Consider the following 25667-nt stretch of genomic DNA (forward strand, 5'->3'; position numbering starts at 1 on the left):
TGCTGGATATCTCATTGCACTAAAGAGTATTTCCTCCTTTGTAGCAAATATTTAAAATGACAGCAATTGATTTGATGCCTTCTTCCCTGCTGTTAGGGATTCTTTTGTAACATCAGAGCTCTTTCTGTTGAAGTATTTACCTTTCCCCCTCCCTCCTTTCCAGGAGCTGAAATCCATTCCTCCTTTTATAATTCCCTGAAGGTCAATGAAAGTCTGAGGGGACCATAACTGCTCTGCATGAACAGCTGTCTCAGCCAATGAATTGTTTTAAAATCAGTGATGAGGGGGAGCAAACATTTTCTTTTTGTGAAAGGACATCTTCATAAATGTCACTGAAGGCAGGCTCCTGGCTGGCTCTTGCTTCCTGAGGCAGTTCTAGTGTTAGACATCTGTGCTTCTAGTTTGCTTTTTTTTTCCTAGGACCATGCCAATAGGCTTAGCAGATATGCTGAAAGGTGATTCTTCCACAAGTTCCTTTGTGAGAGAGAAAAGAAAAAAATATGTTGCTATTGATTTTTAATTTTTTTAAGGTGCAAGTTACAAATGCACCACTTGACAATTTTGTGCCCTCTGTTTAAAAAGACAACAAGGGGAATGTTAAAGACAATGCTGAAAAGGAAAAAAAAAGGAGCCTCTGCTTGGGTTTCGTGTGTGGTGGTTTTTTAAAAAAAATTATATATATGTTTTTCTTTATTTACTGTGGAATCCTTGAAGGCAGGCTTAAAGAAATAGGGAAATAATTTTTGTACCTGTGGACTGTATAGTTTCTGCATTAGTGATATTTCCCATTGCTGTGATGGCAAAAGCATGAGAAACCTATTTTTCTTTTATGAGATTAAAAAAATTAAAAGTGAGTTGAAAGTTAAACTCACATTTGTCCCTTTATTATTTCCTTTGAACACTGCATTTGCTGATACCAATTCATTTATGTTTAAGTAATATATTACTTATTTCCAGAGTAAATAAGAAAAAAATGTAACAATCTAAACAAATAATAATAAAAAAAAAGCAGTATTAAATGGGGTCAGCTCATGAGATTTGTACTCTGAACGTGCTAATGACCACCAAAAAAATGAGAGAAGAGAGCATTAGTGAGAGGTATTAGAACATCGTCTGGTAATTAGAGGCTTGAATATTTTTGAGATTCTGTAACAATGCTGGAAGCTGAGAGACTTATTTTCCTCCTTAGCATCTTGGGTGGTAAATAATTGGGCTACTTTGGCCTGCCTGCACTTGAAAGTAAAGCTCATATTTTCTTGCTGAGAGTTGTTTCCATACTTTGTGTTTTAAAATAGGTCAGATGTGTGCCATCCCCTTTGGCTCTGTATTAAGTCATATCACATAGCTGCAAACTTTACAGTCTTCTCTGAGAAAGTTGCAGTTTGCTGTCTGGGAATACAAGCTTTGGCTGGGAGCATTAATTCTTCCTGAGAGTGCAGCATGATAGTCTCCCTCCCACAAGGACTTGTTCCACATGTATCATGTTAAATTTACTTCCCAAAGGCTGATTTTTTTTTTTTTTTTTTTTTTTTTACTTTTTTTGAAGGATTTGGATCTTTGTGTGTGTGATAAAACCTCTGGTGTCAATTCAAATAATTTTCCTCTTTCATTTACCCTTTCCAGGTGTGACTTTGGTGCATTGCCATGCATGGCCTCTGCTGTCCTGCCCCAGATCATGGTGACCCCAAATCTTCTCCATCCAACACAACGATGTCAGCCTGCACGAGGCTTCTGCTGAACTGAGTGGGGGTTGTAGACTCTGGGATGCTGAGAGATGTGAGATCTGGCTGTATCTAGGACAGTTATAGCTATCTGTACAGAGGGACTGGAAGCAGATTTATTGCTGCAAAGTTTGCACAGGTGAGAGAATGATGTGGAAGAGTGAGTCAGGTCAATTTGAAATGGGAAAGGGGGCTACAAGGCATGGTTTTAATGTTTGTTTTTCCTGTTTGTGACAGTCCTGGTGTGACTTCATTTTAGCCACTACTATTCTCTGTAGTTATTTTTTGCAAAGACATTTGCCAGGGATTAGGGGGTTTTTTTGGTTGCAAATATTGTATGGCAGCTGGAAGCCTTTTTATGTGGCTTTCAAAAGAGGAGAAACTGGTTGTCAGGATGTGAAAAGTTCTTTGCTGGTACTGTAAACTGCCTTTCATTAGGATGTTGTATATTTGATGATTGCTAGCCCAATGGGGCATGTAGAACTTCCTGCTGTAGTCTTCTGTATAAATTTATTGGAGAAAGACATTGGAAAATGTTGCTGATGTGCAACAGTGCATGGAAAACATTCACATTTGTGTAAAAGTGATGGAAATCCCCAGGAACAGTTGCTAGATTAAAACAAAGCCAAAAGCTTTGTGATTCTAGATGAGTTATCTGTGCACAAATATTGGCAGGTGTAGGGTAGATGTAAGGTTTTATCACTGCCTCTGGGCAGCCAGAAAACTTTCAAATCCAGGATTAAACTGTTGTTCTTTTGGAAGAGAAAAGTAAAATATAGTTTTCTCATTTGTTTGCATGCATGTGCAAAATTACAGAACAGCAACTGTAAATTGGTCCATACAACTTACGAGTAGAAGTTCATCTTTCAGCTCTCACATGAAATTTTGAGATGTGCCATAAATCTTATCCCAATTTCTCACTGTTTTGAGAAGTTTGCTACTTGTCAGAGCCTGTGATTTATTTTTTTTTATGTTTGTTTGTTTGTTTCCATATTGGAAAGTCACAGCTCTCTGAATGCAGATGTCCCAGAAACCAGTGAACTGGATGCGTTGGATCAAATAGTCTGACTGAGGAAAATATGATATAGCTCAGGCTAGAGGGGAGCTGGCACAGCTCTAAACTAAAACCCCTTGAGTGGTTTTCTCAAGTCAAAATGTCCAGGGATAAAAAGGTAATTTTTAGACCAGTGGCTGGAAAGGGAAGTGACTGACATAAGAGCTGCAAAAAGGAGATCCTGTGTTAGCCTCAGTTTTTGGTGGTATTCAAGGGCCACTTTTGTAGAATGCATTCTACCTTATGATATCTAGGATTTCAGTTTGGTAATGAAATTTTGTCTGCTGTTATTCTGTTGATGGGTCCACTTTAGATTTTACTTGTAAATCCAGAACTGGTCTATATTTGCTCCAAGACATTAGTATCATGAGCACTATGCTTCTGCTAACTGATCTCTTGTGTGGCTCCATCCTCTCAAGAGGATCAGTCCTCTTCCAGACCTACTTAAAGTTTACACGGGGATATTGCTTGACATAGTGCCATGTTCAGTGGTGTAGGGTTATGTGATTCCCATAAAAATGAGCCAGAGGTAGGTGCTGAAAGCCCAACTATAGCTGAACGTGAACATGACACGTGCAAGAGTTTTAGTAAAGACCCAAAATGTGGTTTGAGGTATTTTCAGCCACAGTACAGTGTTCCCTGGAGAGAGGATATATTATCTGTGTAAATTCCTGCTTATTAGCATCTGAAAGACCCTTTGCCATTTCTTGTACTGTCCTGTCTAGCATGTGATGTCTTAGCAGCAGCTTTGGAGTCTACAGTGAAGCAGCATGTTTGAACATCATACCCAGTGACTTAGGAAGCTTTAGCTCAGAATGCAGCTATGGCTTAATCAAGTAAAAACATAATTTACTTGTTGAGAGGATCTATCAGTGAGACAGCAGGTGGGAGTACAAGACACACACCCTTTGATTGAGCTGGGCTTGCCTACAGCCATGTAGAAGCCAAGGGCTGATCTAGTAGACATCTACAACTACTTTAAATGTGGCAGTTGTGAAAATGAGAGTACCAAACATTCCTCAGAAAGCCCAGATGAGATAACAAGGGGCGATGGCCACAGTTTCTGCATGGGGAGGATAAAGTTAGCCATCCTTATTTTGCAGGAGTGTCACGCAGCAGCACCCCTGCAGGTGACCATCTTTGAGGGTTTTCTGCAGATGAGGTGATCCAGTACTGCTGATAATCCCCCTTGGAGGGCAAGGCTGGGCTGGAGAGCTTCAACAATGTCTTAAAAACAACATTTCAGTGATTCTGAACCTAATCTACTTGACCCAGTTTGAACCCCCCAAGACTTCGAAGGTGCTTAAAAGCTGGGTCCATTCAGCACTCCACCAAATACAACTTTCAGGGGAAGGCCTTCAGACACAGACCAGCTCTCTGGCTAAGTGCTGCTCTTCAGTCTGAAAATAAGGTCTGTTTCAACAGAGGTTGTTTAATAGTCTTCTGTAGGAACCACAGTGGGAGCTGCTGCTTCAAATGGAAAGAATACTTTATTTGACCTTGACTTCTCTAATATAAGCACACAGCAGAATGTATATATTTATGCAGGGAAAAACAATCCTACCAGACCCTACTTTGCATATGTAATTTGGTTACAGGGAAGAGAATGAGAGAACAAGCTGCTTGTGGCAAATGTAAATAAATTAATTCATTACTGCATAGCACTTCTTGCTGTGGCATGATAGGATGTTTTCAAATCTTGTAGTACAGAGTCCTATTGTCTTGTTTTGACCAGATGGACTAATGATCTTTTGGGTCCTATTAGCTACGATCCAATGACATTTAAGAATATGTGGAATCTGCACTAGAAAATTTTAAATATCCCACTTTAAGAAGCATGCAAGAATGTGGTTGGTTACTCTCTCCAGGTTTTTTTTTTTCTGATTAGAACTGTATGAATGTAGAAGAAGTGATTCCTGATAAATTTCTGTGAAGATGGTGTTGATGTAGAAACTCAAGCAGAGAGACAAAGCCTCTTGCCATGGACCACACAGCAAGTAAGATGCTTCTTTCTCTTCATTAATTCCAATGATAAAATGGATGTGAAATCAATTCTTACACTGATCTGGAACAGCTGTTCAAGATCTTTTAACAGAGCCCAAGTAGATATAATGTTAAGCCAAAATAGCTCTCTAAGTAATTAGACACAAATTAATAAAACCACAAAATGCAGAGTCATAGTATGAACTCTGATTTAATCCCAAAGAGAAGAGAAATCAGAGAGAAATGAAAATACTCTTGATATGTATGTGCAGTGCCTTCTGTCTGGGAGTTTGTATTCCTCTCATCAGTATAAATGCTTAACATCTAAACAGACAAGACTGAAGTGATTTCTGTGGGGGAGGGATGAGGAAAGCAGTTAGAAATCATGTCACATATGATGTTGTCCTAATTACAAGGGTGCCTCGCCAATGAGATTTGCCAGCTGGGTACATGTATTGATCCTCAATTTTGGGGGGATTTCTAGGTGATAGTGGTGACTGAAGGACTGCCTTTTTTTGTGTGTGTGTACAGCAGAGAATGTTGGAACAGTTTATTTCCATTTGACTTCCATACTGCAGCATAATTTCTTTCTAAGAAAGCTCTGCAGAGGAAATTAGCTTCTCAGAACTCCTCACAACAGACAAGTAGATCCCTATCCGTTAGAAGTAATACTCAAGCATCTGAGAAACAAGCTCTTTTGTACCACTGCAGCATTAAGATTATCAGGGAGAGAAAAGCAGAGCTCATGTCAGACAAACCCTGTTTCAGAAGGGAGGGAGAAGTCCGTGGTTCACACACAAATCAAGCAATGAAAAACACAGGTGAATTCAGATTTTTGTTTTAATTTGTGGCAGGCTTTTTAGTAAGTCATATCTCTTTATTTTAATGATAAAAAAGAGGTGATTTCTCTTCCTTTCATTGTGCCACAGGACACTGATGAGTTGTTCACCCTTAGGAAAAACACGAACTGTTACAATGATGTGAAATGCTATGATTGCAAGTGGTTAAATAACTGCAGTTTTCAGCAACATCTCATGCTGTAGCTGCTTGCTCTGCTGCAGCCAGCTGGTTAACTCTGTGCATGGACATCAGGCCCTGACACTCTGTTCCAAAGCCCCTAAAGAGGTAAATCTATTCCTGAAGTTTTCTTTCCCGAGATCTAAACAGAGTCATAGGGGCTCCTCTGTTCTTGCTGAGCAGGGAAGGGCTGGAGTCTGGATGTCCCTGCAGGGCTGATGTCCCCTGGGCAGGGCTCAGGCTGTCGTGTTGGGCTGGTGGCACTGCAGGAGCCCTGCAAGGTTGGGAACCGGTGCTGGGAGCTGCTCCCCATGAGCTTCAGCCTCCTGAACAAGAGATGCTCAGGCAGAGCAGAGCAAGTTAGAAGGTTGGAAAGAACTCGTAGTGCTTCTCAGATTGCATCAGTCTAGGACTTTACTGCATTCACTGTTACCAATACAAATTTTCATAGACACAGAATCCGTTTCAGCCACTAAAATCTGCTGAAATCGACTGGAGGGAGTTGATGAAATGTTTTCACATGAAATAAAAATCTGTCAGGATATTCTCAGTGCTCGCCCCTGGCTCTGCTCTGTTGGCTGGGCTATTGCCTCCAACTTGCACCAGGGGGCACTTTAAGACTGATGAAGGGAAGCAGAAAACTTTTGCAACACTAATTCCACCTCATCATGAGCAGAGTAAACAGTCTGGTGCAAAACAAAATATGAAAAAAACATAAGCAATTAAATATGTATTTAGCAGCAAGTGTGATTTGATTCCTGTTTTTCCCCCAGCAACTGCATTTGCTGAAAGTGGACATGCAACTGAAAATTACATTCTTGTTCAAAACAGATTGTATCACTGCCGTCTTGTTCTTCTAAATAAATGGACTTTGCTTTTCAGCATCTAGCCAAACACAGAATCAGATGCTACGTTTTCTAGTTAATCAGCCTCTGTCTCTACAGCTATCTGTGATGGTAGGTTTGCAAATTTTTCCTTTCTTCATACGGACTGTTGAAATTTTTGTTCTCCAGTGTACTTGTTTTTTATTCCTTTCCACTGGTTTTATCTGACTTAAGTCCACCCAAAATTGAAGTTCTGTTCCAGGATAGCCCTCTAGAGTGCCTCCTAAGCATGAGAAACTGCTTTTGCTGCCATGATAATGTCTGTTCCCCTGCCAGGAATGTACATTTGCCAAAGTCCCGTAATGATTTGTCTTGTTAAGCACATTAGAAGGACATAATAATAGTAACAACTCCTAATTCTAAGAGATTTTTCCTTCCAAATAGTTTTGGAAAGCTTAGGAATAGTCATATTAATCTGATAAATGCAGATGAACGAAAAGAAGCATAGCTTTGCTGTGCATTACTTTCCACAAAATGGCAGACCATCCATTTGCTAAAAAATTGTTTTCACACTATCAATAAGCAATATGAACTGTGGAAAGGTGGATAAGAATGACCCGTTCAATTATCTGTAGCAGAAAAATGCAGAGTACATAGCTGAGATGTCTTGGACCAGCAGTAAGTTTATACTGGCTAGCACATAAAATAACCAGACATTAAAGACAATCCTTTTTTTTTGAGTTTCATTTGTAGGGTCCATTGTCCTCTTTGCTTTTTCCCCTGCCCCTCCTATGCAAATGGCTACAGTTCACTGTTTCTGATATCAAATCTTATTTGAAGAACTCTGGGGGCTGCTCTCAGCTGCAGTATCTGCATAGGCAGATGCTTGCATTCAGCCTGAAGCATCCAGACCTGTTCAGTGTGCTGCTATACCTACAATAAATTGTCCTGTTCTTTGGCTGGACATCTAGACAGCCCCAGGGGCTGCTGAGTGCTGAGCTGGAGTGGGCTCACAGCCTGGCAGAAGTGGGGCCCATGCTTGGCTGCTTTCTCTGAGCAGAGGGGAAGCAAATCTTTACTGTAAGCAAGAGCACTGTGTGACTGGAAATCAATAGGTTGAACTTAGCAGATGAGAAATGAGGTCTAATTGGTGATTAAACAACACGGGTGGTTGAAACAATTAGATGTTGGTCCCTTTGCCTCTTGCCTTTCTGGAGGGAAGCTAAATTGAGGAGCTTGAATTTCACAGTTCCTGCCCACATACTGGAATCCCTGAAGATATTTCTGGGTTTGTTTAATCTGATCTTCAGAGAAAGACAGACTGACCAGACAGTGTTGCATTAAGGAGAGATCCTAGAGGATGCTTTGGCTGATGGATCTTGGTTGTCTGCAATGAATCCCTCCCTGACCCCTGCCATGACCACTTCTGAGCCAGGTAAGACTGTGTCATCTGAAACATTGTGATATGAACCTTCAAACAAAGATGCAGATGGACATTTCTCAGATGGTACCAGTGGTATGGGATTACAAGGTTGCTGCCTTTTGTGTCAGCTCTATAGTCCATTCCCTTTTTTTCCTCTTTTTTCTGTTCTCTCCATGGTGGTACCAATGTTGGTATTGAATGACTACACTTTGTGACAATATATGAAGTTAGTTTCAAATTTTCTGTATCAAATGTAGTTATTACTGTAGGTGTTGGTAAGGGGATGCCAAAGGGTCTTGGGTAAACTTCCCAAGCAAGTCTTCTAGTCTGCACTGATAGGTAAGGACAGTAGAAATATTTCATATACTAGACAGTCATTTTTGTTCATCCCTGGTCCTAGTGAATATGTTTTCGGTCTTTCTAATTCTTTTGTTAGCAAATACACACTTGTATGCAATCAGAGTGGAGAAGGATGAAAAATGCTGCAAAAATATTGCAGCACAGAAAACCTTCCTGGGGAATTTCCTAATTTCTGCTGATATGTTATGAACTCATTAGATTTTTTTTGGTGAAGTTTGAAATCTTCAGTGGCAAATTACTGTAAATCAAAGTAATTCTTCCTGTGTGTTCCACTCCCAGCAAATATAGCTTTGAATCCATAGCTAATTATAATGTGTTTATTATCACTTTGGCTTTTTAAGCAAAAGATTCTACTCTGTCAGCAGTTCCCAATGTTTCTGGAGTACTGGGGCATCTGTGTTCCTACAGTACCCTAGGGCTTGAAGGTCATGATCCTCTTTTGTTATAGAAGTGACTATGCTCTTGTACCATTGCTAAAACAGGTCAGTGTTCCCATCATGTGTCCAGAAGTGTAAACATGACATGATGAAATGTTCCTGCACTTTGGTCACATGTTTGGAAAGGTGACCAAAGGGATCACAGATCCCCTTCTAAACAAACTGTTGCACTCCAGGCATCTCTCTAGTACCTGCTGGAGGGCTGCTTATCTTCTGATTAGGTCTTGAACACCCTTTGATCAAGAACAGGTGCCAGATCTTGTTAGAAGCTGTTAAATAGGTAGAATCTGCAGCCTCCTGTAGCTTTTCTTTCCTGGCAGCAGCAGGAACCTTGGAGCTCCACAAAGAATTCCCAGGAGTCCTCCAGCAGTCCTAGGAGGTCGGGAAGATCCAGAAGCAGAGCCTGGAAACTGCTGTGTGCAAACTGCTGCATCTGCACCTCATGCACAAGGGGTCAGCTAGGAACAGGCTGTAATTGCCTCTTTAAGGCATTCATTTCCCCTCCTCCCTGTGCCTTAGGTGTCCCTGACTGAAAAACAGCAAGTGGAGAGGCAGATGAATTGTACTTGCATACAACCTCGGAATCAAGGCTGTGGTTTGACTGCCTCTTTTCCATTTATTGTATACAAAAGGTTAGGACATGGAATGAAAGCCTTCATTGAATTTTGTCCTCATCTGACTAGGGTTTTTTTAAAATCTTTTCTGCCTGTTTCAAGTTGCTCAGAAGCAGCCTACTCTGGATTTAAGAAAAACAGCAATATACCTAATATTGTAGATGGCAGCAGACTCTGCCTACTGCTGACACTTTGTACTGTTTTGTCATTGTAAGTACAATGGAAGAGCACTCTTGTTGTTAAAACTTTTCTTTCCATCTGCTCATTCTGACTTTAAGCATAAGCCTGCTTAACACAAAGGGAAGGCATCCTATCTGGCAAGGAGAGGTTCAGGAGGGTTCGCTGTAAACAAACTGATGAGATGACTGTAAACAGGAGCAGTGTGTTCTACTACAGATGGCCACCCCTCCCTTTTGCCTTGTAATTCCCATGTTCATAATGAAATATTTTCATGCCTTAGAATCCTATAGTGAAATTTGAGGTAGCAAGAAATGGATTTTGTTAAAGAATTAAGTCTTGCATTCTTCATCTGCTGCCACTGGTAAATGGATGACAGAAGAATTAAAACCCTGAGTTCATGGCTGACCTTGTTTTGATCAGGAGGCTGGTCTAGATTACCTTACTCCAACCTGAGTTCTCCTGTGATTTTGTGGGTTATATTCCATATGAGATGCTATAGCAATATTTTTCAATATAGCAGTTTTGTATCTGACTGCACCAGCACAGATCGTTACACTGCTATAATAAAAGTATATCTTCATTTCTAAGCCTTCTCTTCTGCAAACTGTTTCTGGATGAATGATTTGTGATGTACTCTTTTTTAATCTAGAAGCTTATGTTCAGTTGCTTTAAAGATGGTGAGGGGTCTGAAGCACTTGACCTGTGAGGAGACACTGAGGCAACTGAGCTCTTTCAGCCTGGAGAAGTGATGGCTTTGCAGACACCTAACAGCAGCTCCCAGTTCCTGAGAGGAGGATGTCAAGAAGATGGAACCATGCTCCAGGAATCTGACTTCTGAATGGGCCCTGTTGTGAGAAAGAATGGGGACTGGATACCTTCTGATGTCCTTTCCTGAATTATCCTGTGATTCTCACATAACAGGCCAGCTTGTGTTCAGAAGGTCACACGTGTTATGAACTCTCTAATCTTAGCACACTCCTTGGTAAGGATATATACAAGGCTCAGGACTCAGAATTATTTTTTGTGCCAGTAATACAAACTTTGTTCACCTTAACTCCTTGGGTATCATGTTTCTTTCTCCCCATGTTGTGAGAGGACACTTAACCATTGTAATCTATGCACTGATGTCTTCGGGAGTTTGTGGAGTGCATCCACAAAGACAAACTTCCTGGTGGTAAATTCAAGACAGTAAAAGATTGGTACCACTTCTTTTAGGACTCTATTCCCTGCCTCTATCTTTTCTTTTTGTTTCATGTGTCAGGCTGTAGTGAGGAGAGAAGGACAATAACCTTACCTTTAAATTGAGGTATTGCTCACACAAGGAGTTATTAGTAGCACAGCTTTTAATTTCTGATCTCTGGACTTCTTGCTTGCTTTTTGAACATGATTGAAGCTTAAAGAATTGCTCTGTGGCTGTGATATCTAGAGATGCATTTTCTTCTTGCCCCCTCATCCCTTCTCCCTCCCTCCCCCCAAGATGAAATTCTGTAGAATTAGAAGAAAGCTTCAAAAATGTGCAGGTTCCATACATGATGTGCATGCTCAAGGAGTCTGCATAATTTAAACTCCTACTCTGCTTTCCTTACCCTTACTACTGAACACCTGTTCCCCTTGTTATAACTCAGCAAAACACTGAAGTTTCACACTGATAGTGCTGATGTCAACTTGGAGATACTCACAGTCAATACTCAGACTGCTGGAAAGCTGATGGAATCAGTTTCAGTTGATCTTTTGATTTTAGATCCGTTCCTGGGGTACGTGATTCCAAGGAATCTGAGCTGCTGCTTTTCAGAGGAGAAGGGTTAGCAGTTAGAGTACTGTAGAGAAAACCAGGTGCCTTGAATTGCCAGTGAGTGGACTCACACCCACTCACTGGCAATTCAAGGCACCTGGTTTTCTCTACAGAGTACCAGTTCCCCTCTCTGTTCTCTGCTGTGTACTTGGTGTAAATGGTACCTAACATCTCCTGATGGGCAGGGTTGAGGAGAAGCCATTGCTTTTGGGGCTAGGGGAAATATCCTGTGCTCCAGACTGTGTTTTCTTGCTCCATCCAAGGCCAGATGGTGAGATGACTGGCAGAGCTGCAGTCCTGTCTGCTCATATCACTGAAGTCCTGGCTATTGATTTTGCAGTGCTGGAACTGTCCACATTTGTTTGGAGACACAACTGGGGCTTTATAATTATCATGATGCCTTCTCATCTTAATGATCTCTGTAATGCTGAAGAGAAAAGGAAGAGAAATCTTGTTCTCTATTGAGGTTCTTCAAAAGATGGGACATCAGACTGGATAGTAGCAGCTATATGTCCTTTTGATTTAAAGGGTTACTTATTGGATTGCAATGTGCAGGTTTGGAAAACAAAAATGCATATTAAAATGCATAGTGTTCCCTCCAGATGAGTTCTGGGACATCTCCATGTTGTGTCTTTGTCTGAGGGGAGCCTCTCAGCTGCCCTGAATTTCTCAAAGCCAAGCTGGTTACATTGTTCTCTCAGTCCTCAGTGGCTTCAACTTCCAGTTACTAAAAACTGCAATACAGTAAAGCCTAAATCACATTTATTCTTAAATCTAAAGTGAAGTGTTGCAAGCTGAAGATTTGTATTTATTCTTTCACATTTATAATTAAAGTTGCCTGTTTCTAGCTCTAGGAACTTATAAAAATTAACATATGCTTGATAAAAGAAAGAAGGTTTTTAAATGGATGAAATGCCTCAACATATCAATATTCTCTCTCCGTCATTCCAAAAAAGTCATTGCCTATTGTACTCACTCTGAAGAGCTTTGCGGATATTTTCTATAACTATTTTCTATAACTCTTTTATTGAAGCCTGGATTCACTTTGAAATGGTACCAAGGAGTTGACTGAATGGAGACAAAGCAAGGATTTAATGAACTGTCTATTGCAGTAGACGTCAGAAATATTGCACAATCATACAGTATTTTGTCCCTTAAATATGTATGTAAATATATGTATTCCTCACCACCATTTCCACTGGCTTGTCTAAAAATTCTTCATCCTGGACTGCAACAATCCATGCTTCTTTCTTTTTCCTCACACACTCAGGATTTTTTCCTCACAGGCTGTGATAGACCCAGCTCTCTCTCTCTTCCTTGTCCTTTTTTCCTATTGCTTCAAAATATTAGTAAACTTTTAGAGTGAAGGAAAACATTTCAGGACTAAGAGAGGTGGATAAGGTAGAGAGGGATAGGATTAAATGACATTTTCCTGGGAAGTTTCCCAGCATAATCAGCCTGAGAGCTACTCCCTAAAGGTCTAACTACAAAGTAAAATGTAGGTGTGATTGTAGTGCACTAAAGATAAAATGAATAGACTTATGACTTTCCAGCTACATATGCAACAACATGGGGGCTAACAACTAAAAATCAGTCTCTCTGGGGGTTGAAAGAGAATCTCTCCCTGAATCTGCATTGCTGTATTAAGGTGGATACTGAATCTAGCACAGAGATAGCTGTGTATATTTCATTCTGTGATATAAACTCTCCTGTAAACTGGAGACCTTGCCCTAATTTCTCCTTGCTGCCAGCTTAATGGTAAAGGATCTGATATTCCAGTAGTTAAACTCTCCACCCATTCTGTTCTGTAAATGGGAATTTACCCTTACTGCTAATCCTAGGGAATCTGAGGTCTGACTGGCTTCACCAAATTTTTTTGGTAACACTTGACATCTGCTGATCCCCTGGCACCAATTTGCTGCATGCTTTGGAGATTCTGCCTCTAAGACTGGGGCCAATTTGCCATATGCACAGAAGTGCATTCTTAAACCCATGACGTATATTTAGAAACCTTTTTATCTTATGAAGAACTTCTTTGGAAAGTGTTTGTGACCATTTTGGAACATCTTCAGAATTTTCAGAATTTCTCAACAGCGTTTGAATTGGTTGTTTTGACTTAAGTGTATTTTTGAACCTTTTTGCATAGTGAATACACTGTTAGCATAATAACTCATGGAATTGCTGAGTATCAATTAAAAGTAAACATTACAATTAAAGCTAGTTAGGCAGAAATCAGCTAGAAGATCAAAAACAATAATTAGCTTACCAAATTAAACTATAGAATATTGCATCTGGCAAGATAAGTTAGATTGCTTTATTTTTGAACAAGATACACTTTCTAGAAAATCTCTCTTGTATAGTTTACAATTTTTATTTTTAACCTTTCCCCAAGAGGCTGACTTGAGGTTTATTGTACTGTGTTTTCTAGTGCAGTCATAATGTCAGATCATTCAGATTGGAAAACTGTTTATTTTGACCATTTTTTATAGTGCTGTCTCAGAGATCTCTTCCTATCTTTTGACTTCTTTGTTAATTGCATTGTCACCTCTTTAAAACTATTTGAGAATTTTGAGAGATTAAGCTTTAGTTCAATAACAAAGAATTCAAGTCTTAAATTCAGATTGGAACTAGTCATGTGTATATAAAAACCTTGAGATGGTGTTCAGGTTCCCTGCTCTTTTCTATCTTTCAAGAGAATAACTCAAACTTGCATTATGACAAGTTGTGTGAATCTAACATGTTTATTTGGGATTACATTTACTGCAAATAATAACACTTCTTTAAAACTCAGAGCAATTACTCAGTTCAGTGATTTAATTTTTACTGATACCTATAGTCTTTACATATATAAATATATATATATATTATTTAAAATTACTTTTTCAGTTCAAAATAACCTCTAAACAGAGTTTAAATATTTTTATTTGCACCAGCAGTTATCATGGTTAGTCCTACCTGGACAGAAAAGGAGGAAGAGCAGCAATATCACTGAAATAACCCTGTGCAAAACAATCTGAACAAATGCTAGAGTAAATGTAGCCTACGTGTGTGCCAAATTCATATTGTTTTTTTAAAGCTATATATCTTAGTAACTAAGAGATGGAAGAAAATTTTTCAGATAAATTCTAAGGCATTTTTAAAAAATGCTTAAGGAATTATGGGCTATGCTTTAATCTCCATAGCATGGACGTAAACAGGTTATGGTAGAGAGAACACACTGGGGTTTTTCAAAGTGTATTTTTGCTTTATTATATTGGAAAGATGTTACTTGTAAAATATTATGGTTAGCATATTTTTTTTGTCTTATCTTTTAGGTCCTTTTTCTGCAGTTGTTTTCTTCCTGTCATAACTGAGAGGTTTGTTTTTTTAGCAAGCTCCAACACCCACTGCTAATTTCCTAATTTTGTTGAAGTCAATCAAATGATTAGTTAATACCTAATTTTAGAGCTTTTAGATTTTTTTCCATTCACTTTCTGTTTTGTAACTATAATAGAGATTTAATATACTTTGTCCAGTTCTTCTGATCTGCCAAACATGGATGATGCATTTCTGACAATCCTCTTTGGACCCATGCTGTGATGGTAAGTGCTAGTAGGTTGCAGGACACTTTTGTGGCTAAGCTCTGCAAAGCAGGGCTGCTTTTTACAAATGCATTAAACATTAATGCAGACAAATGTGAAGTTTTACAGTGCAGAAGCTTTATTTGTTTGGACATGTATTTATTTTTTATTAATAATTTTTACCACACTACACATTTCTCTTTAGGAGTTGAAGTCTGAAAATTATTCCTTGGGCTCAGTAAATGTTGTTTCATTTTAGACCAAGGGAACAACAACAAAAAAATCGCTCAGATTTACATTTCAGTGAAATCTCATAAGTAATGCATGAACTGTGTTTCAGGACTGACTTGAACAGGGCCTTAAGTACCTTTTGGCACTCATCACCTTCCATAAGGAAAGTGCAGAAAAGATTAATTCTTCTCCCTTTCTTCCTAAACCACAGAAAATCTGGAAGAACAGTGATGGAGACAATAATCGATCAGAAAATTTCTAAAATGCTTATTTTTAATTGTCAGGAAATGCCTTGGTTTAGTTGGTTGTTACTAACTATGGCACATCACATCCTTATCTTCTTGATGCATGAAGTGCAAGAGTCACTGTGAGGACTTTTCAAAATGAGTTTAATATGAATAGATAGAAGAAACCTGCTGATGGAAAAAACCACACCCGCACAGAGCCCTCACGAAAACTGCTTTCTTAAGTTTGTCAGCTATTTTACTTTGCTTTGTGAAGATTTGGGATTCTGACTCCAGTTTTGAAGTGATTGTGTCATCTGATATGAAAATATTTTTTCCAATAAGCTGCTGTAACTCTCTGCCTATTGCTATCTAAAACTTATTCCCAATGCATGACCTGTTTTTTTTAAACATCTTTTTGCATGTTAACACAATAGTGTATATCACAGCTGACCCTTATTGTATTCTATAATCCTGCTGAATAGGATCTTAAGTAACTTGAATACTTTCCATTGAAATGTAACCCCTCTCTTGCATAACACATTCTAGGTTACAAGTTTGCATGTGCATAAATACACTGCAAGGTTATAAAATCCTAGAAGAAATGACAAATCATAGTAAGTGAACAATATGTGCACATAGATGTGGTATGGAGAGGAGAGAAATTAAAGATTTCAATGACAACTCAAGCAGCTACTGTTGACATTAGAAATTCAAGGATTAAAATGATATCTGCATTGAAATGCTAACAAGTATGATGATTTAGACAGAGTGCCCTGTTTCTAATTATTATGCATAGCTTGCATATAACATAAGTAGTTGTAACCTTTGTGTGAAGAACAAAGTCAGGAAATGTTAATCCATGGGGAAACCATTAGCTCTCTCCAACTTCCACACAGAAACTCTAGCTCAAATGATTGCTCTTGTTCTCTAGTCCAGGGGAAAAAGCAGCCTCTTTGCAGTTAAATATCCCCTTTTATGCTATGAGTGCATTAGTCAAATTGATTTCCATGAGAGTTCTCCAGGCTGAGTTGTATAACACTATCATTTAGTACATCTGCAAAGGGAGCTGAAAGAAGAGAACAAAATGAGAAATGGTAGAAAAAAGACCCTCTAAAATCTGAAAGTAGAAACTTTATTGAAGCTGGTAAGACCTGAGATTGAAGAGCCAATATATAGCTTGCCTAGAAAGTAAGCATCTGCTGGGAAGGCCAGACATTGGATTTATTCTCCACTTGGAGCTCTGTTCTTCCTTCTCTTCTACAGAGGGACCAGTCACCTGGCTGAGGCTCAGTGTTGGGCTCAAGGACACTTGGTGAGGAAGAAAGGAGAAGGGTATGCTATCTACATCCCCAAAAGTTTTGTAAGGCTACTTTTGGTGAAGATCTGTCCATAATCCTTATGCACAGACCCTGCCTTCTCAAAGTCTATTCTGGCCACCTTTTGAATGACTCTGTGGCAATCATTCCTCCCCACTTCCATAACATGAGTTATAGGCAGTGATTTCATCTGAAGAGAAACAAGTTCTGTCAAGTTGTTAGAGTGCTAGGATTAGAAACTGTTAAGGAGAGAAACAGCATGTGACTGATCTCAAAGTGCAAGCAAATCCACTCACAATTTGATAGTCTGCTCGTGATCCTCAAGCTGTTCTGCTTGTCTTGCTCACAGCTTCATGGTTACTTCACCAAGTGAGTATCTGGTTTTATTCGAAATGGTTTAGTCAGCTTCAAGTAAGTAGCTGGTTCTTGCCCTGATTTTCATGTGATTTATTTATTTATTTATTTTTAATGCCCATCATTGCATACGGTTGCCATCACAAGTTTTTTGCAGTTGAATAATTTCTTCTCACTTAGGTCTGTCCTAAAAACTCCTGTTTTAAGTTTTGAACTGCTTTGGCCTCTCAGCCATCTTCATTCAACAACGCCAGGGAATGTTAAAGAATAAGATACATTTAGAAAATTCCATGTTGTTTAATATTCTCTTATGTTCAATGTGACTCGTGTATTTTATACATACACTCTTCAGTGAGTGGCCTATCTACAGCTGTAAAATGCAGAGGGTTTATCAGCAATAAACAGCCAGCAAATAGTATCCTCACGCTGGAAGTCAGTAATGTTCCTCAGCAAGATTTTGATGACTGAGCTGTTTTCAGTGCTTGCCTTCTAAATTCTGCTCCATATTCCTTCTTCTGAAAAAGTGCAAGGTAGCTGTGAAGTCTGAGTTTCAAATTTGTGTGTGTTCATCCAATTCCTGTCCAGTTTCCCAGTTTTGGCTGTGCTACAGAACTTCATGATTTTGCTTCTGAGAAAAAGCATAGGTTATGTTTGGGTGCAGACCATTCCTAAAGTCTTACAGCAGAAAGAATTGCCTACATTTCCCTTGAACAACCCACAGTGTGGGCCTTAGACTGCAGCAGGAAACCTCATTTACATTCAAGAAAGTAAAATGTGTACGGCAGCAATAACAAAGAAAAATCAATGGAAATAAAAGTGAACACCAAGGCTCTGCAGTACAGCTGCAGATATAGAAAGAACTGTGTCTATCTTAGTCATATCAGGTATGATCTGAGCAAACAAAAGGCCTCTTGAGAACTAACCTCAAAAACTACAAGCACTATACGGGGCTGAAGCCTTTGATCCCTGCCCAGCTACTTGGGATTTGAGCTGGACATGATGGCTGTGGGGGTGAGCTAAATCTGTGGTATGGAAATGTTCAGCTTTGGAGAAGCAGTGTGTTTGAGGAGGAGAAACTGTTTTATGGCTGAGCTTACATGGCAGTGTATCCTGTATTTTAAAATCATATCAATAACTCCAGGATTGAATCTGTAGCTGTATTAGCAAAATCAATTCTGTGTTCTCAAATAGAATAGAATGAAAATTAGGCCTCTACAAGGCAGAAAAAATGATCCAATGTTGAAGAAATTTAGGATCTTGGCAATTTTCAGCAGGTTTTATTCCTATCAGTTACTTTGACTCTTCATAAATTACTTTCTGAAATTATATTTTAATTGCTCATTATATTTTTCTACCTGACACCTTCAGATCTGGTTCTGGACTGTTTTTCTTAAAATCATTTTATTAGTGTTTTTTTTTTTCTTTCTTTCTTTTTTTTTTCCTTTTTTTTTTTTCTCTTCCCATTACATTGTACATTGAACACCAAAGAGTTCATTTACCATATTTATATGTACGTTCTCAATCCCAAAACATGCAGATGCTTGTCTCCTTTAAAAAGAAAAATAAATTGCTCCTGGGGTGGACTTGATACTTTAAATTTCATCTTGTAGTAAATTTTTACGGTTGAGTTATAAACCTTTGGGAGATAGTGGGGTTATCACAGAAATGCTAATACGACTCTAACTCCAGCAGTGATGTTGGAGTATAAACATCATTAAGTTTCCATTCTCATGGAACTCTTGGTGTACAGAATATTTACATTTATAGCACTATAGTGTATCTTACACTATCCCTCCAGGTAACAGCAAAATGATAGTTTCAGGAGGAAAATTATGTGACATTATTTTAATATACCCATGCTGATTTAAGCTCAGAGAAGCTCAGGAGCAGGATTGTCATAATGCTTCCCTATATTAGCCCAGAAAGTGTTCAGCCCCTTTTAGCTGTTAGTTTAGTAGTCGCTCAGAGAATGGTGAGAATTTGGAGAACTTTTTTATCCCTCTGGCTGCTACAGTAATTATGTTACACTGGATAGGGTTTTTTTGTTAAAACAAATCTAATATTCAGACTTGCTTTGTGTGAGGTTCAAATATGAACCCTCAATCTTTTTTTCTTCCTGTCTTCCTCTTTGTATATTTACTGATTTACTTATGCAGGTTTTAAACTAGGTGTCACTTGCCCTCAAATTCCAGTGGATAATTGCCTTGTATTCTAACCATAGCTAGAAAAGTTGTAAAGAGGCAGCAATTACCCTGTTTGAAAGAAGATAATTAGTGCTACATTTTTTTTTTTTTTTGGGGTGTGTGTGTCTTCTTTTAAGAGTGGCAATCAGGAGAGGAAAAAACAAAAATCTTTGTCAAAGAAATTGTGATCTTTTGTCACTGAGGATGGACATTAAGAAGGAAAAAGCCAATAATGATGGTGAAGGAATACTCAGGCTTACCAAAGCCAGTAAAAGGGGCAATGACACTCTCTGTGAAGTCACTTGCAGTGTTTGAGTCTGGTGAGCTCCTCTCTGGAACTTCTGTCCTGACTGACCAGCCCAGCTCTGTTACTTCTTTTTTGAAGACACATTTATGGTTTTGAAAATATAAAGCGGGTTGTCTGAACAGATTAAGAGGCAAACTTTATATACATTAATGAATGCCTTTCAGGTATTTTGAATGTATACATTATTTCTGGGTCTGATTTTCAAGGAATGGATCCTACAAGACTGCACAAGAGAATGTGTGTGTGCACGTGCTGTTTACATGATGCAGCTTAACTAAGCAAGCAAACAGGAATTATTTGTCCCAGATCACTATTAAAGAAATATTACATAGGTGTGCATTAGGTATAAATGTTCTGAAAGAAAGCATTTTCACTGAGGTGTGATGGCCAAAGAGCATGTCTACCAAAAGGTAGCATCTTTTGTACTCAGAAGGCACATAGAAAGGCAAATACAGATTGCCTTTAATGGTGAAGGAAGGGCCATGGTGAATCTTTTGCTCTGAAAGTGCATTATGGATAAGATTTTTTCCAGAAAATCTATCAAAAGCTATTCTTTAGCATTCCACTGCAACAGTAATTTTCTGGAGTTATGATTGTATCCCCGCAGAGCTTTGTTTGATCCAAAACACACAGCAGCTACCAAGTACTCTTCTGTAGAGTGCATGCAGCTATAAGAGAATGACATTTGAGTTAATTAATCTGTGCAAATATTGTTAGAAAGAAAGAATCTAATGCTGAGGACTTGAGAGATTCTGCTTGCTTTCATGACAAAGATTCCAGCAACAGGCATCAGTACCAGCAAATACCTTCCTAATCTGTTCTTTTGTGTTTCTCTGCTTTTAAAGAACAGCCATTTGTTTTCTGTTGGATTGACTCTCATCTTACGTTAAGCCCAACAAAATAAGAATCCCTTCAGAGAGAGAAAATACATTTGTTTTTAATTCATAGTCTTCACTGATATGAAATTAAAATGGCAGCTGGTCTCTGTGGACTGCTCCACAGCTAAGCTTTTAGAAGCTTAGCTCATGGCAAGAGCCACAGCATGTATAGGTATCTAATTGCAGTTATGTGTACTGTTGTGTATAGATATTTTCCACTTTAATGAGATTTTCTCTAACGTTGCCATCCATGATTTCATCCTCTTGAGGTACCAGAACTTGAGATTGTTTCTTTAACTTTGCCCTGGTGCTCTGAGGGCACTACAGATCTCAGAGAGGACTATCAGTGTCAGGAGAGTGACCAGGATTTCACTCTGAAGAATGTAGAGTGTTACAGCTATATGAGGTGAAGGCTCCTCCTGAGTATTTGGTGGGGATGGGAAATTACAGTCACTGGGATAATCTCAGAGCTCAGATCTTGCCCTTAGATCTCGAGATTGTCAGCTAGCTGTTAAAAAATGGCTGAATAAAAGCAAAACAGCTAAACTGAGATATAATAGGGCAAGGGGCAACATGTGCAAGCTGGAACATAGGAAGTTCCACATAAATATAAGGAAAAGCTTTTTTACTGTGAGGGTGACAAAGCATTGGCACAGGCTGTCTCCTCTGGAGACATTCAGACATGTTCCTATGTGACCTCTTGATGGTCTTTCAAGGTCCTTTCCAACCCCTAACTTTCTATGATTCTAATGTCATTGCTCAGTCACTTATTTAATCATGATTAAGCTTTGTAATTTAGAAATTCAGAATGCAATGGTATTTCTTTCCACCTACACACACATTTAAGTTGCATGATCCTTTGTAACTAGTACTGTTCACCACCAATTTCCTACAGTCTAACAACCAGAAACTTGGTGCTGGTAAACACTTGTCATTTTAACAGTTTTTGAAAAGAAGTTTTATTCCTGTAGGGCAGGTAAGTATGAGGTCTTTAATGGAAAGAAAAATGTTAAAAGTCAGAAACATGTGGAATCTCAAGAAATTATCTATGATAGAGGAACTTGCCAGACAACTTAACAAAGTAGGTGTAACAATACCTGAAAACATAGACATTGCCATGGTTTTTTTTTTTTTTTATGCTACTTATGGTGTCTCCTGTGCATATGGAGAGGCTGTCTTTTGATCTTATTTTGGAAAAAGGAAGAACTGGTCTTGGGCAGGGAAGAAATTTGAGATACTTCAGCAAAGTCAATGAGGCTCCCTAGATGTGGATTTTTTTGAGGTATCTGCCCCTGCTAATAAAATAAAATAAAATCCATCATTAGAAAAAGCAAGCCAAAGGCCAACAGAGCATGCAGCTCACCCTCAGAAAATTTTAGGCATTAGATGGTTAAGAAGTAGGGAGAGAACTGTGATTCTGAGTACTACACTGATGGCCACAAATGGGACCTGTGAGAGCACTACTTGTCATATTTTGGGAAGCAGGCTTGTCAGCAGTAAAGGAGTAATTCTGAATGGCAATATTACATATTCAGGATCAATGAGCCTTGACTGGATCTTTCTCTTTCTCTGTGTAATTAAGGATTCTGCACTTCATGTGGATTCATGTAGGTTGGTGCATATTTTGGACTCCCATAAAAGAGAGACTGTGTTCTGTAGCAGAGTAAAAAGATGCACTGGGTTTGGGATGGGCCAGGAATGCATCCCTAGGGCTTCCTTGTGGTGGTAATCACTGAATGCCCTTGGCAGCCCCAGGCTGCTCCTGAATTAACTGGGCTCTTAGGAAGTCACTATTCTGCCAGTTGTTTATTTCCCCCCTCATAAGTAACAAACAAAATCAATCAGAAATTTTGTATCTGAGGCTTAATTCCCTTCGTTTTTTCACTCCTTTCTAGGTTTGTGCTGACTTTTCTGTCTCTTTGAGAGGTGCTCACAACAATACCATCCTCCTTTCCTTCCTTGTCTTACTGTCCACCAGCCTTCACCAAATACTTCTGTGAAATAAGAGGTTTTGTGAAAAGATTTTGGTTGCTAACACAGAATCTCTTATCAGGCCACTCTGTGTTCTGTGTTTCTCTTGCTGGAGAAATTTCTCAAGGGGAGGGGGCAGTAAGAATATTTGGTCACAGTTTCCAGTGCCCAGCACATGAAAGCTGAGACAACTACTTTACTTAATTCTTCATATGAAGTCTATTAACTGCACTGATCTTTTCAAAGCCATTAAGTTATATTATGTTAAAGTCAATTACCATTCCAAGTTGTGGTAGCTATTTTCTGGTTTGGGGTTTGGTTTTAGTTTTTCCTAAGACATTATTTTTCCTTAGGTGGTGGAATGTTGGCTGTTTGAGTATAGGTTTATTATTATTGTTATTTTTATTATTAAAAAAATAAAAATATATAGTAAAGAGCTTGGAATAACTAGAGAATACAAATGAATCTGAGCTGAAAAAATATCTCAAATGTTTCAATGTGAGATTTTTCACTCAAGATCTGAAAGGCTGGAATAAATGTCTGGCTGTGGTGTACTCATGCTACAAAGCACTGAGTTCCATTTACTTACACCACTGAATAACAGTGGAACTTTGTACTACTCTGCATGGGTAAGAATTAATTGTAATGACTGTTTCTCAGAAACTTTTCTGAGAAGTTTAACCTTTTTGCCGGGGTACCCTCTTGCACTTAAGTATTCTAATGTTATCTTGGAGATTTGGCAAACTACTAATCCTAAAACCAAAACAAATCTTAACAGGAGAGGATAGGACTCCATAGGAAATGGATCCAAGTTCATCTTCTGTGTTCTTCCTGTTTATAATTTGCTCTGTCTTTCATAACAAAAGCAATGTTGACACTTTTGACAAGTTTGGGAAGGCATTTGCTATTCTGGAGACAATTTGAAATCTTTGGAATGACTTTGGAAAGCAGAGTATTTGAGTATGAAAATTAACTGTGTACCTTACTTCTTAAACAAATTCTTCTAAACTACTTATTATGTCTCTGTCAACAAAATGCTGGCATGTGAGCTAAACTCTGTGGTCTGAAGTATAGCTGGTGTTCTGCAGAGGTATGCTTGATGGAAAAGAGAGAACAGAGGTGTAAGCCTTGGAAAAAATATCAACAGGAAGTTATCTCAGGTTTGGAATGGAGCTGGAGGGAGGACATGAAAGGTGTTTGTCACAGGATGGTTATCAGCCTAGTGAAAAGGGCACTGACCTTTGGAGCTGAGGATCCTTCTCTGAACTCTAGCCCTTGAACAGGCTTGTAGGATGCATTTTGGGGCTGAGTAATTTTATTTTTCTATAATAAAATAGAAATTCTTTTAGAATAGAAAATTTTTAATTTTTCTAACCACATACTTTGTTGCGCTTCTTAAAATGTGACTGGAAAATTGGGTACAGATGAGTTACCAAATCTGGACTTTGTGAATCACCTCAACCAATTGAAAAAGTATTGCAGTGGGTGCAAGGCTGTGCCCTCAAATGAGGAGTATAGCAGCTGCTTGGGCATAACCAGCAGAAGCATTTTCTTTGTGTGTGGCAGAGGTGCCTGCGACCTTTCTACCTCATCACCAGAACACTCTAAATACCACCTGGGTAAAATACCAGGTTTTTAGATCTTCCATTTTATCTGTGCATCTCTGAGGCTCTATTCCCCACACCCCAGGCCCCTGCAAGGTTTCATAAGCTCCTCTACACTGGTATTCCTGTTTCTTCCATTTCCAACCGGCACTTCATCACAAATGGCATTCAATATACTATGTTTTGAGCACTGTGAAGACTAATATCAGAGAAGACCATGGATTTTATAGCCAGCAGCAGTGTTCTCTGTTATTATGGTGGTAGAGGCATGTACAATACATTTCTAAGTACTTCAGAGACTAAAGCTGACCCTTTCTGGGATAACTTGCCGAAAGGTCTCTTTAGTGTCAGATTGTCAGCATAGTTTTCTTACTGAAACCTGTAATTTTGAATGGGGGAAAAAAAAGTGCATTTTTCAGGCACTCCTATAGAAATACAAGTACCGAGCTGAAGGAATCTGTGAGCAAGGTTGCAATTGCTAGTGGAAGATGAGTTAAGAATAAATAGATTTTAAAACCAGTAGGTTTATAGCTCCCATCCACAAGATAATAAAGACTTGGTGCAGGTTACAAAAATTCTATCACAGCAATAAAAGCATTATAAAAATATCTGAAAACATTTTACTTTTATAGAAACATAGCTGTGTAAAATCTAGTGCAAAGTGAAACATCTAATGCTAGTTAAACATAACATCCAGCTATCATTGGTTTCAGTGCAGTGCACATTCCCTAAGCAGGTTCATATTTTGGATCTCTACATAGTTTTAATTAGATCAAACTCCCAGTTTCATATCCAGGTGAGCAAATAGGTATTGCCTTGCCGTCTGCTGGCATTTTTGTATATTTTGGGGAACTACTGCTATCTGTATGATTGTCTGCCATTAATATTGTTATCTGCCATTAGTCCTGGATTAGAAATTACTTCTTTACTCTTGTGTTCTCTTTCACTTTTGTTGATAAAATGTGTTCAACGTGGGTTTTGTGTATAAAGTAATACATGTACAGTGGAATGATGCATTACTCATGCTTACAGTTTACTGGGGATGGAGGAAACTCTGCCTGCTCTGGACTTCCAGCAACAGCCTGAATCTGTCTCCATTTCCCACATCATAAGCAATTACTCTAAAACCAAACCGCCTAGTTTCTTTGGGATGGAAAAGTATTTTTGCCTGCATGATTATGATCCAAAATATTATTCCAGATTTGAAAACTATTTCTTTTTTCTTGCTGAGCTTTGGAGGGGCAATGAGGGAGAATGTTCTCTATGAAAAAATGAAAACTGTTTCTGTTTTCAATCAAGTTTAGGTTCTGCTGAAATGCAGAGGTCAGTCCGTATGCCAGGAGTGTTGAGATTTTTGTTTGTCCACTTGCTTGTTAACTTCAGAAATAACTTTGTAGTAGCAAAGTGTCAGCTGTGTTCTGCATATATCTCAGCACTCAGCAAACCTTAGCAAACTTCACCACCCTCTATTACACAATATATTTTTACAAGCATTTTACATCCTCCCTGCCCAAAGGAGACAGAGTCTAAAATTAGACTCCTAAATTGCTAGGGAGGCTGGGATTTTCAGAACCTTCAAGTGACTCATAATCAATTCTTATTAAATTAATTCAGACTTCTACATTTTTAAT

The sequence above is a fragment of the Calypte anna genome, chromosome 4A (genome assembly GCF_003957555.1).
Source record: "Calypte anna isolate BGI_N300 chromosome 4A, bCalAnn1_v1.p, whole genome shotgun sequence".
NCBI lineage: Eukaryota > Metazoa > Chordata > Aves > Apodiformes > Trochilidae > Calypte > Calypte anna.